We start from the raw sequence: 11,924 nt of genomic DNA on the forward strand, positions 1-11,924 counted from the left end.
GCCTCTCTCCACTCTGTATTCCATAAAGAAGCCAAAGAATTCTTTCAAAAAAAATTCCTGAACTTCAACCGCTGAGTGTCTTCTCCATGGTAAGCGCCATACAGACAGGAATTTTGCCTCCTTTTATTCTAATTGATCTCTGCCACCCTCCTGGTACACAGATGCTGAAATGTATTTGTTAATGATGGTTTGAGGAGGGGTTGTCTTAGCCTTTCAGATCTAGTCCTTAACCTAGTTCACCTTGTGGATCAGTACATGTGATTTAAACACTCATTCTTAGTGATGTGAAAAGGAAGTCATATTGATTTGGGGACTTTTTAAAAAGGCTTAGGTTTCTACAAAGGTGGTAGAAATCTGTGTAAACAAGAACTTTAAGGCTTATAAATGTATCCTTTTTAATTAAATGAAAGAAGTTTTACTCAAAGCTACTCTTCCCTTCTTTTAATAGATTACATAACTTCTTTAGATTTGGAAGATAAAATTCCAAATATGATCGTTACTCTCCTGTCTGTATCTAACATTTGAGTGGTCTACGCTGGAGCCTTTTCATCGTTTTGTTGTTGTTGTTGTTTTGACTGGAATATACAATAAAAGTAGAAGAGAATGAAGGAAGAAAATCTCCAAGTTACCATATATAACAGGAACATGAAGATGACATAAAGCTGCTCCCTCCAGCCTGCATCCTGGTCCTCAGCCACTTAGAACATGGACTGCCCACATACTTTCATATAAATTTCCTCACCCTTATTGGAAGCCATGCAAGCATGCTAAGTTGCTTCAGTCATGCCCTATTCTTTGTGGCCCCATGGACTATTGCCCACCAGTGTCCTATGTCCATGGGATTCTCCAGGCAAGAATACTGGAGTAGGTTGCCATTTCCTTCTCCAATTGGACACCATATTCTCTATATTTTCTATTTTATTCCATCCTATTCAGTTACATTATTCCATGATATCTTAATCTATTATATTCTATGCCATCCTACTTTAAGATATTGCTCTACAACCCCCTAAATTAAATTACCAACATGGCATGTCTTTTTCAAAATCTGCAAGATGCTAAAATTGATGCTTTCAAAGTAGAACTAACTCACTCAGAACAAAACCAAAAAGCACACTGCCATTCTTTATCAACTTGTTTTGTCGACATGTCTTTTCATCCCCAGAGATATAAGCTACAATGATTGTAAAGATTAGCATAAATCTGGTGAATAAACACAAAAGAATCTTTCCCAAAGTTTTGCCAAAGTTCGGTATTAATCAGAAACACATGGCCACAAAACACCTGTTACATGAGGAGAGGCCCTTTTGCAGTCAAGAGCTGTTCAGAAATGTTGAGCTGAATTATGCACAGTTTATAAGTCCTGAAATGAATCAAACTCTGCACAGAGCAATTGCCAGTGAAAACCACACATCCATCTTTTCAGCTCTATAACTCAGATATGGAAACCTCCAGTAAACTCTATACTGTTAAGAGATGGGACATCCTGGTGACTCAAATGGTTAATAAACGTGGTAGTCCACATGCGTTAAGTCTAGACACATTCATTTTCTCTTTACCTGGGGATATCCAGAGAAATCAACCAAATGGCTAACTTTGACATCAGTTGTTATGGCAACAACTGTAAACAAAAGTTTAGCTACTGGCTAAAGAATAGGTTGAGATCTCTTTTTAACTAGTGAAGACTGTTAACAAGGTGAGGAGAAGACTCTCCCATGAGCTGGTATCCAGGAACTGTCAGAGTATTTATAGTTCAAACATCTGCCCAGGGCATGACTGAATATGTGATTGGGATGTTTTTAGAGTTTTTTGCCAGTTGTCAAGAGAGATGAGTCCAAAATTCTTACAATTCTAAGACTGAGTGGCAACTCTGAGAAGTTTCCGCTTGCACTCATATTTTTCTGGACCATTTATATCAGGACCCATGGCCCTCTTAAGGTCTAATAACTTGCCTCCTATGACTCAAAAAGCATCTTCCAACAGGCAGCTTCATAGGTCCTGGGCCTGCTCATGGCATTCTGTTCTTCCCAGAATCTTGTACACAGACACAAGCAAATTCTCTTCCGTTATTTTTTCCGTTATTTTTTCCATTATGTTTTTCATTATTTTTGTCTATCAGCCTAGCACCTTGTCCACATCAATTGTTCTCTTCTCTATAGAGACTGATGGTTGTCCCTTAATTTCCTTTTTCCTGTTGTCCCATAGAAACAGAACCCCTGGATTTTGTCTTTCACAAATGACTGCCCAGAATAGATCCTCTATTTTGAAACTAAATGAAAAGTGTCATGTGACAGCTTCCAGGAAATGTCCTTTCTGCTTTCTCTTTGAATCTCTCTCTATCCTGTTACTTGGACATGGATGTGATGACAGGCACTCCACCTGCCTTTTGGGACCTTGAGGATGAGGGCTACACCTCAGGGATGGCTCTAGATGTCTCAGGGCTTTGTGAAACTGAGATGCCCAGTTAGGTCTGGGTCACTATCTCCTGGTGTTTATGTGTCGGAATGCTCCATGAATGCCAGCTTCTGGGGCTACAAGAGGAAGGCTTGATGTTGTGGTTCAAAATGCCATGCTATGGAGCAGCATCCACCCATGTGGCTGGTGTTCCCTGGATCTCAGATGGCACATGGAGAAGGGGTTGCCAAGGGCAGCTCCAAGAACCAAAGGCAGAGAGGCAGCTGTCAATTGAATTCAGTCCAGCCCAGGCTCAGGTCAGTGCAGCAAGTTTTACACAAAGTTGAGATGGGGCCATGAATTTATTTTTTTCTCTTTAATACTCTTTTTTCCTGCCGGTATTTAACATTCACTGACACTCATTTGCTCTGTTTCTACAAACATGTTCATTATGCACCTCCTCCTTGTAAATGTATTGTTACATCTTTAGCATCTAAGCTTTCAAGCTAGCCCTCGGCCTTTTTATCTCTGTGAACTCTTTCAAAGTCAGTATTAACATAGAAAGCATCAGTTAATCAAATTGTCTTTTCTTTTTTCTTTTGACCCTGCATTTGATGTATAAAATCTTTCCAGATGAACGGTAATGTTTTGTTTTATTAGAGATTAACGTCCACTACTGTTTTCAGAGAACGTTCCAACATCTTTCCACATCAACTTGCTTTTAAATTAGCCCTGGAGACTTCAAACTCCAAGCCTCTCAGCAAAGGGCATGTGAAACAGAGTCTGAGCAGCTGCCACCAAGTAAGGGCTCTGTTTGATGTGGACTTGTTACTGGATGAGCGCATCAAAGCTCTCCCAAACGCCTGCCGGCCTGGGATCCAGGAGCAGAACTGTCCTGGGAGAAACCATAGGGAGACAGAAATCGCTCCTGGTTGAAACCATGGGTAACACAATCTGCTTCGTGGAGGAGCCAAGCTGTCTGTCATCTGTGCTTCTGGGGACTCATCCTGACTTGGCACCCACCCTTCTCGAGCACGCCTCCTAATTTCCACTCGGGTGGCAGATAATCTGGTCTTTTAATAATAGGGAAAGAATAGCACAAGAGCAGAAGTGTGCTTCACTATTTTTAACTTTCATATTTTAAATATGGGATTGTGTGTTTTTGTAGAGATGACAGAGGATGGTGACGGAGACCCTAAATTCAGTGAGGTGCAGAGCCCTCACCAAATTTGACAAAGCCCTTTCTTGACACATTGACACCTGCTGCGTCCTGGACCATATTAGGGCTCCCACATTTAAGATACTTTCCCAATTAACTCCACAGACCCCAGAGGCAGAGAGATGGTAAAGTCGCCTTCCAGCTTCCCTCATTTTGCAGACAGGGAATCTGTGCCCCTGACCAGCAACGGTCTCATCCAGAGTCGGGCAGAGTCCCAATGTCCTTGGGTCCCAGGCTGCATCTTCCAGAATCTGTCATTAGGATGCGTAAACCCCAAGCCTTCGACACACAGTAGGAACGCAAGTCTGGCTGTGATAAAGGGGTCTGTTCCTTACAAACTCTCCAGAGAGTCAGCTGCCTCTGTCACTGGGACTGCAGGCTCAAAGTCAGCCAGTATGATTTCACAGTAGTTCTGTGAAACTGGTTAAGCCAGGGTTGGCCAGGCTCAACAGGTCAGTTCTTTGCCACTTCATTATATTTTATTTTACTTGATTATACTATATTTTACTTTATTTTATCTTGTTTATTTTATATTTTCTTTTATTTTACACTTTAACTGTATTGTATTTTATTGTGCTTTGTCTTATTTACTTTATTTTATCTGACTTCTATTTCCCTTTAAACAGTGATGGACCCCCTCCCTACATGAGCGCACTGAAGGTCTTCCTGCAGGCCCTGGGCTGGGCTCCGACTTGCACCAGGAAGGTTGCTGCAGCTGGACAGGGCTTAGGTTAAGTTTCACAGGAGAGAATGTCCTCCAGTTAAGTGATAGCTGAGTGAATCAACCCAAATCCCAAAAGAGCAAACCTGCCTTTTCATGGAAAAGAAACAAGTTATGAAGATAACTTTCCCCACAGATCTGCTGGGAGCTATAGACCTGGCTTCCTGAGATGCAGTGAGAGGTGACCTGTGACAGCATGTGCAGAGGGAAGGTGGGGGACACACTGCTCTCCAGGAGCAGACGGAGTGGGTTCAGCCTGGGAGGGAGCTAAGGCCCCAGAGTGGGCTCCAGCTGCTCTCCAGATGCTGGAAGGGGGCAGCGGGACCGGGCAAGTAGGAGACTGGGGTGATGGGCAGAAGCAGCGGGACCCAGGACCAAGGCAGGGACCCAGACATGAGGCCAAGGGGGAGTCAGGAAGGTGGGGCACAGGACTCCATTCCTTTCAGGCCCCTTGGGATACCCCAGCCTAGAGAAGCCCACGCACAGCCTACGGAGGGCAGGAGACTGCAGACCTCAGGTTGAACTCCAAGGGGGTGAGGAGTAACGGTAAACTGTAAACTGGCCTGTCATCCCCCGTGACCAGAATCATCTAGAGAAATGAAGAGACACAAGCATCCAGAGTACTACAGCCTGGCTGTCTGGGCATCGGTCTCTGCAGCTCTGCCATCATTGGGGGCGGGGGGTGAGTGTTGAGCCCCTGGTCCCTCATCTGTGAGCCTTGATCCCTCATTTGTGAGCCCTGGTCCCTCTCCTGTAAACTCTGGTCCCTCATCTCTGAACCCTGGTCCCTCACTTATGAACCCTGGTCCCTCAATAGGAATCCTGGTCCCTCAATGGGAACCCTGGTCCCTCATCTGTGAACCTTGGTCCCTAACCTATGAACCCTGGTCCCTCACCTGGGAACCCTTGTCCCTCACCTGTGAGCCTTGGGTCCCTCACTTGTGAACCTTGGTCCCTAAACTATGAACCCTGGTCCTTCATCTGTGAACCTTGGTCCCTAACCTATGAATCCTAGTCCCTCACCTGGGAACCCTTGTCCCTCACCTGTGAGTCTTGGTCCCTCATTTGTGAACCTTGGTCCCTAATCTAGGAACCCTGCTCCCTCACCTGGGAACCCTGGTCCCTCATCTGTAAACCCTAGTCCCTCATCTGTGAGCCCTGGTCCCTCAACCTGGGAACCCTAGTCCCTCATCTGTGAGCCTTGGTCCCTCACCTGTAAACTCTGGTCCCTCATCTGTGAGCCCTGGTCCCTCACCTGTGAGCCCTGGTCCCTCACGTCTGAACCCTGGTCCCTCACCTGTGAACCCTGGTCCCTCACCTATGAAACCCTGGTCCCTCACTTATGAACCCTAGTCCCTCAGTGGGAACCCTGGTCCTTCATCTGTGAACCCCGGTCCCTCAATGGGAACCCTGGTCCCTCATCTGTGAACTCTGGTCCCTCATCTGTGAACCTTGGTCCCTAACTTATGAACACTGGTCCTTCATCTGTGAACCTTGGTCCCTTACCTATGAACTCGGATCCCTCACAGGTAAACTCCAGTCCCTCACCTGTGAAATTAGGTAATAGCAGCTCCACCTCACAGGATGGGGCCAGGATACAATGGGTCAACACACAGAGAGCTGGGACACAGCGGGTGTTCCATAAATAAGAGATGACAGACAGTTGTGTGGGTCTGAGGATGACAAGAAGAAGGGAGTCCCAGGGAAGACACAAACCACAGAGGATATTTACTCACTGCTTGTCAGCAGTGCCATGAAACCCTCAGCCTCCCAAATAAAATAAAGATGTTTGGGGTCTTTTCCACCTCACCCCAAAGCCAGAAAACAGGCTGGACACTTGCTAAGCCATCATGGTCGTTACCACTGCATGTGTAGCTTTGATGGGCTGTGTCAGGGCGCAAACCTCAAGAAAAACAGGGCAGGAGCAGGGTCAGTTGGTGATGAACGATGGTCCAGAAGAGGCACGCCCAGTGTGGACACGTAGGAGGGGTGGCCACAGACGGCACATAGACAGCCGCTGAGTGGAGGGCAGGTGAGTGACAACTTCAAGCATAGGAGGGGTGGCCACAGACGGCACATAGACAGCCGCTGAGTGGAGGGCAGGTGAGTGACAGCTTCAAGCATAGGAGGGGTGGCCACAGACGGCACATAGACAGCCGCTGAGTGGAGGGCAGGTGAGTGACAACTTCAAGGCAGGCTGAATTAGCCTGCGGCTGGGAAGGTGGCCTGCTGGCCGTCAGGACATGTACCTACAGGGACGACTCTAGTCCCTGAATGCTGATCCACGTCTGTTTCATGGAAAGTATGACCTCATTCGTCTGTGGGTCACAGCTATGTCTCGATGTGGTGGCCCTGAGGGATGGTGTGAGGCACTGGGACCCTGATCTAGGACAGCATAGTGCTGGCCACCATGGCTGCGACTCAAGTCACTCTCCTCCTCCCAGAGTCTGGAAGCCTCTGGTCCCTTCTGCCCTGATTAAGTCAGAACTGTCCGAAGGAAGCACCCACACATGAAGCCGTGCAGGTCAGCCTGCTCGTGCGGAGCAAGTCCTGGGCCCTCGGTCCTTGTCCTGGGCCACAGGTTCAGGGCCTGGGTCCTAAGTGTCCCGTCCCTGTCCTAGATCCTGGATCCCGCACCATGAATCCTGTGCCCTGGGCCTGGGTTCTGGAACTTTCTCTTTCTAGCAGTTAAGCGGTCTCAAAGCAAATGGCTTTCTCAAGTCCGCAGAAGCCTGGACTAACTCCTGCTTCATGAAAAGGAGACCACTCTCTCCCTTCTCAAAGAGAAGATCCTCCTGGGGACTGCAGGCGCTGTCCGGGGGCCTAAGTCTCTCTTTCTTCTCCCCCTGAGGGCCACCTGGGACCCAGGGCCCCATGGGTGCAGTCACATGACAATACTCACACCAGTGCCACAAGCAGCGACTCAGGGTCCCCAGGATCGACCTGAACGAGTATCGCTGAACTGATTTCAAAAGAAAACTCTTGATCTTTTTACCCATAGATTGTGATTGATGCAATGTGCACACAACCACCTGTATCTTGAAATTTTCAAGGTCCCCTTCCCCCCATTCTTCCCCCAGAATCAGATGTTAAATGGTGATGGGGGCTCTGAAAAAGCCCCTGGGTAGCAATCACTTGGAGCGAGGAACCACTCGGCAGTGACGACAAAGGGATTTCATAAATGCCTAGATGAGCCTAACGGGATTTCAGTCATCAAATATCATGGTTTGTGTATTTTCCACATTATGGTGGGAACACTCAAGAGCCAGCTTCTCTCCCGCTCTGTTCCTGTTAGAATTTTATTCTCAGAGTAAATTTACATGAGTTCCACTTGTGCCATGGCCCAGGTTGTGTCTGCACTTTCATTATAAACCGTGTTTACTGAAGGTTTACAACTTGGCTGCAAAAACCAATTGGCACCAAAACGGGACACTTGGCATGAACTGTTTGGCATCGACATTGCCCGGAAGCAGTTTTTCTATCTAAATCTGAGAAAAACAGGCTAGGTCATTTTCAAGTTATTTGTGTTATTCATGCATAAATAAAATGAAGCCTGACAGCTTCAAAGTGTTGTTTGCTTTGCACTCCTCAAAAATAGACGTGATCCAAGAAAAGTAACATTTGGTAAACAAATACTCCATGATGGACTGTAAAAAAATGAGGGGAAAAAAAAGTGGGCTGGAGTACATTAAATAGAAAGGGAAAATGGAAGTGTTTCAAAAGTCACTCTGTGTCAGGGAGTAGGACCTGGGAGAGACATTATTAGATGATCTATGGGTTCTGGAGCCCATTTAGATGCCCAGGGACTCCAAATTAAAAGTGTAAACAAACCAAAGACAAGCTTTCAAATGAAACAAAAATCTGTGAAAAACTGAGACACAGAGCAACTCAGCATTCAAGGTAAATAAATGTCTGATGGGCAGGCAAGCAACCAAGAAACTAACGGTTTTTAACTGTGTTTTCTAAGGGCAGTGGGCTTTAAAAAAAAAAGAAAGGAAAAATATGGAAGAGATGATAGAAAGAAGATGTAGGGACTTCCCTGGAGGTCTAATGGTCAAGACTTCTCCTTTCAACGCCAGGGGTGCCAGTTCAATCCCAGGTTGGGGAGCTAGGGCTGCCTCAAGGCTATGCCTTGCTCCCATGCCTCAAGACCAAAAAACCAAAACATAAACCAGAAGCAATATTGTAATAAATTCAGTAAAAACTTAAAAAAAAAAAAAAGATGTGAATGGCACCTGAAAATGTGTCAATTTTAAAAAACAAACATCTATTGTTTGGTATCAGGGTCTGAGGTCCCTACGCCCATCTGTGTGTTGTCCAAAAAGTTTAAAATTCAGTTTGTGGGCTTTGAATTCCAGCACCTGCAACCAACTTTCTATAGGGGGACATACTGGCCTAGCCCTGTCTCTGAAGAAAGCCCTCTGGCAAATTTAAAAGTCAACCTTGACGTCAAGTGAGTGCTGACAACACTGGCTTTGAGCTCTGCACATGTGGGCAGAGGGAACTTTCACTCTTTCTGGTCTATTGGGGGAGAAATACAACCAAGCCAAGTCAAACAGAAAGTGAAAAATAAGTTGAAGAGGAAAGAATGCAGATCAGGGAAGAAGACAGCAGAACTCGGGGCTCTGTCTGGAACCACGGCTCTTTGCAGTGTCCCTGAAGGCAAAGATGCTTTGCTTTGAGGGGCCATGACTTTCACATGGGTTTTCAGCTGCTGTTACTCCTCAGATCAGATGCAGGAAGATCCAGGGGGTGTTCTTGGAAAGAAAATTGGCTTTAGGCAGACTGGGAGCAGAGAGAGAATTCTATCATTAGACAGGGGAGAGCTTTGACTTTACCCAAAGGACATCTTTTGGCCATCACCTGAGCTGTAGGATCAGTGAGTCCAATCCAACACGCTCACTCAGGCTACAGACACTCCTGGGACACATTCCAACACTACTGGTCCCGAGAACCATCAAATTAACCAGAGAATCTCCAGGGTGCACTCACTGTCTTCTGTAGCAGACACGCCTGGCACTCTCCACTTCAGAGAAAGTCTGAAATCATTCATTTGCCCTAACATTTAGATTGTTCCCAAAACAGTAATGGGGCAGAGAGGCTTCCAACTCATTCTGGGATTTGCAAACAAGTTTTTATTCCACGGAGAGCTCACCCTCCTCACTGAGGAAACAAATATGTGTACGAATAAACACACAGAATCTCCTGATTTACTCTCCCCAGGAAGATATGAATGGCACCCCACTCCAGTACTCTTGCCTGGAAAATCCCATGGACGGAGGAGCCTGGAAGGCTGCAGGACCTGGGGTCGCTGAGGGTCGGACACGACTAAGCGACTTCACTTTCACTTTTCATTTTCATGCATTGGAGAAGGAAATGGCAACCCACTCCAGTGTTCTTGCCTGGAGAATCCCAGGGATGGGGGAGCTGGTGGGCTGCCGTCTATGGGGTCGCACAGAGTCGGACACGACTGAAGTGACTTAGCAGAAGGAAGACGTGAAAGATCCAGGGAGTGTTATTTGTGCCCCAGAGCCCAGAAACAAAACAAATTTCTAGCGGGCAACAGGCCTCAAGGAGACTAGAGGGTGAGACTCTTAAGTGTTTTCTCAGAATTTGTAATTACTGGGACTTCCTTGGTGGCCCAGTGGCTAAGACTCTGAGCTCCCAGTGCAGAGGGCCTGGGTTCGATTCCTGATTAGGGAACTATATCCCATATGCTGCAACTAAGAGTTTGCACACCACAACTAAAGATCGCATGCTACAACTAAGACCTGGCACAGACAAATAAATTTAGAAAAAAAAAATGAATTTGCCATTATTTCTCCTTATGTTCCTTAAAGGGTCATCATTGGCCTCACCTGACTGATTCTACCAGCTAATTCCTTGAGACCTGGGATGTATTTTATTTCTGTATTCTCTGACTTCCCAGGTGGCTCAGTGGTAAAGAATCTGCCTGTAATGCAGGAAACACAGTTTCAATCCCTGGGTCAGGAAGACCCCCTAGAGAAGGAAATGGCAACCCATTCTAGTATTCTTGCCTGGAAAATCCCATGGAAAGAGGAGGCTGGTGGCTAAATTCCACAGGTTGCAAAGACTCAGACACAACTGAGTGCCTTAGCACACGCAGGACAGCTGTGTATCCCCAGGACAGCTCCCAAGCACTTCAGTGATCATAATCACAGGGATGGAGCAGTTGGCCTGGAACTGATGCTGTGACCTTATGAGTGTTTATACTTATGCACAGGGAGAGAGGTCTTCTGGCTTTAAGACTGAAGGAAAATCTGGAGTTTGCAGCCAGGATGGTTTTAAAGTGCACGTGTCCTGTATCTACGGAGCTGGGGCCAAGTGAAGAAAGCTTGTTGGCAGGGCACAATCAGAGAACAGGGACAGTACCCTCTTTAGCTGAGTCTTCTAAACCTCTGGGAGCTGACAGCTGGAGAAGTAGCTCTCTTTCAACCTTGGATTTAGGCCGTTAAATGGTGAGTGATGGAAACTCTAGCGGAAATAAGTGTAGGCATGGACATATAGTGTGCACAAAGATTCCGTAATTCAGTATAAAAGTTGTAACTGGGGGAAGACGCTGTATTTTTCATTCAGTCTAGGTGGATTCAAGAGCAAAGCTCAGCGCGCTCTCCGAGCAGGATAGGCCCCCACCCCTCGTCATCTCTGCGGCAGACAGTGGGGTTTGGGGGCCCCCACGAGGACAGTGTGTGTGCCCTCAGCTCCTCACACTCCACCCCAGGGCCGGGTGCAGTCCTTTGGCCCTTGGCTGTTGCCCAGATGTGTGCTCCTTGTCCACACTTGAAATCAGAGTGTGGGAAACATGCTGTGACACATGAAGCCAGCCCAGCATCCACGCTCCAAAGGGACCTACGTGGTCCTTTTGTCCACGCTTCCTCAGCACCTTCTGGGGCATCCCGGGAAGTGAAAGGGAAAGCTAAGGGCCAGCATGAATTCTTGGAATTGAGCTGACAACAGAGAAGAGAAGAAACACAAAGTGGGAAGGGCTGGAGTTTCGCTTTCAGAAAGAACTGGGTTATTCCTACCTCTGCCTTGCCAGATTGTGAATTTGTGCTTGTCAACTTAAGCAACCAGAGCCTTGGCCATCTTAGCCACAAGATGAGGGGACTCATCCTGACATGGAGGGGACTCCACAGAGAGGAAGGGTAGGAAGTGGTGCCCGCATGCCTGGCACCTGGAGGAACTAGGAAGGAACCCCTTCTCTCCGCACCCAGTGACTCCATCAGCAAGTTCATCCTGATGGACCCTCACTGCCCCCACCTCCCAGGCCTCACGGGCTCCTGCCTGGACCACCCTCAGGTGCTCGCACTGCCTCCCTGCTTCCCCTCCGGCTCCCAGATCCCGTTCCCACAGCATCCCTGTGGTCCCACAGCTTCAGCCCTTGTCTTCACCTCCCCTGCCCTCAGCCCAGGTGGCTTCCTGACGCTCTGAAGATAAAGGGGCAGGATTCCCCCACCCACTGCCCTCTGCACCCTCCTCGGCCCACCCTGGCTTTCCTCCCCGTTTCTTCCATACCAGGCCCCCCCTCCTCCACCCCTGGCTCTGGGGCTGTTGCCCCCACAGTTCACG

Source organism: Bos taurus, chromosome 13 (genome assembly GCF_002263795.3).
Source record: "Bos taurus isolate L1 Dominette 01449 registration number 42190680 breed Hereford chromosome 13, ARS-UCD2.0, whole genome shotgun sequence".
In the NCBI taxonomy this organism is placed as follows: Eukaryota; Metazoa; Chordata; class Mammalia; order Artiodactyla; family Bovidae; genus Bos; species Bos taurus.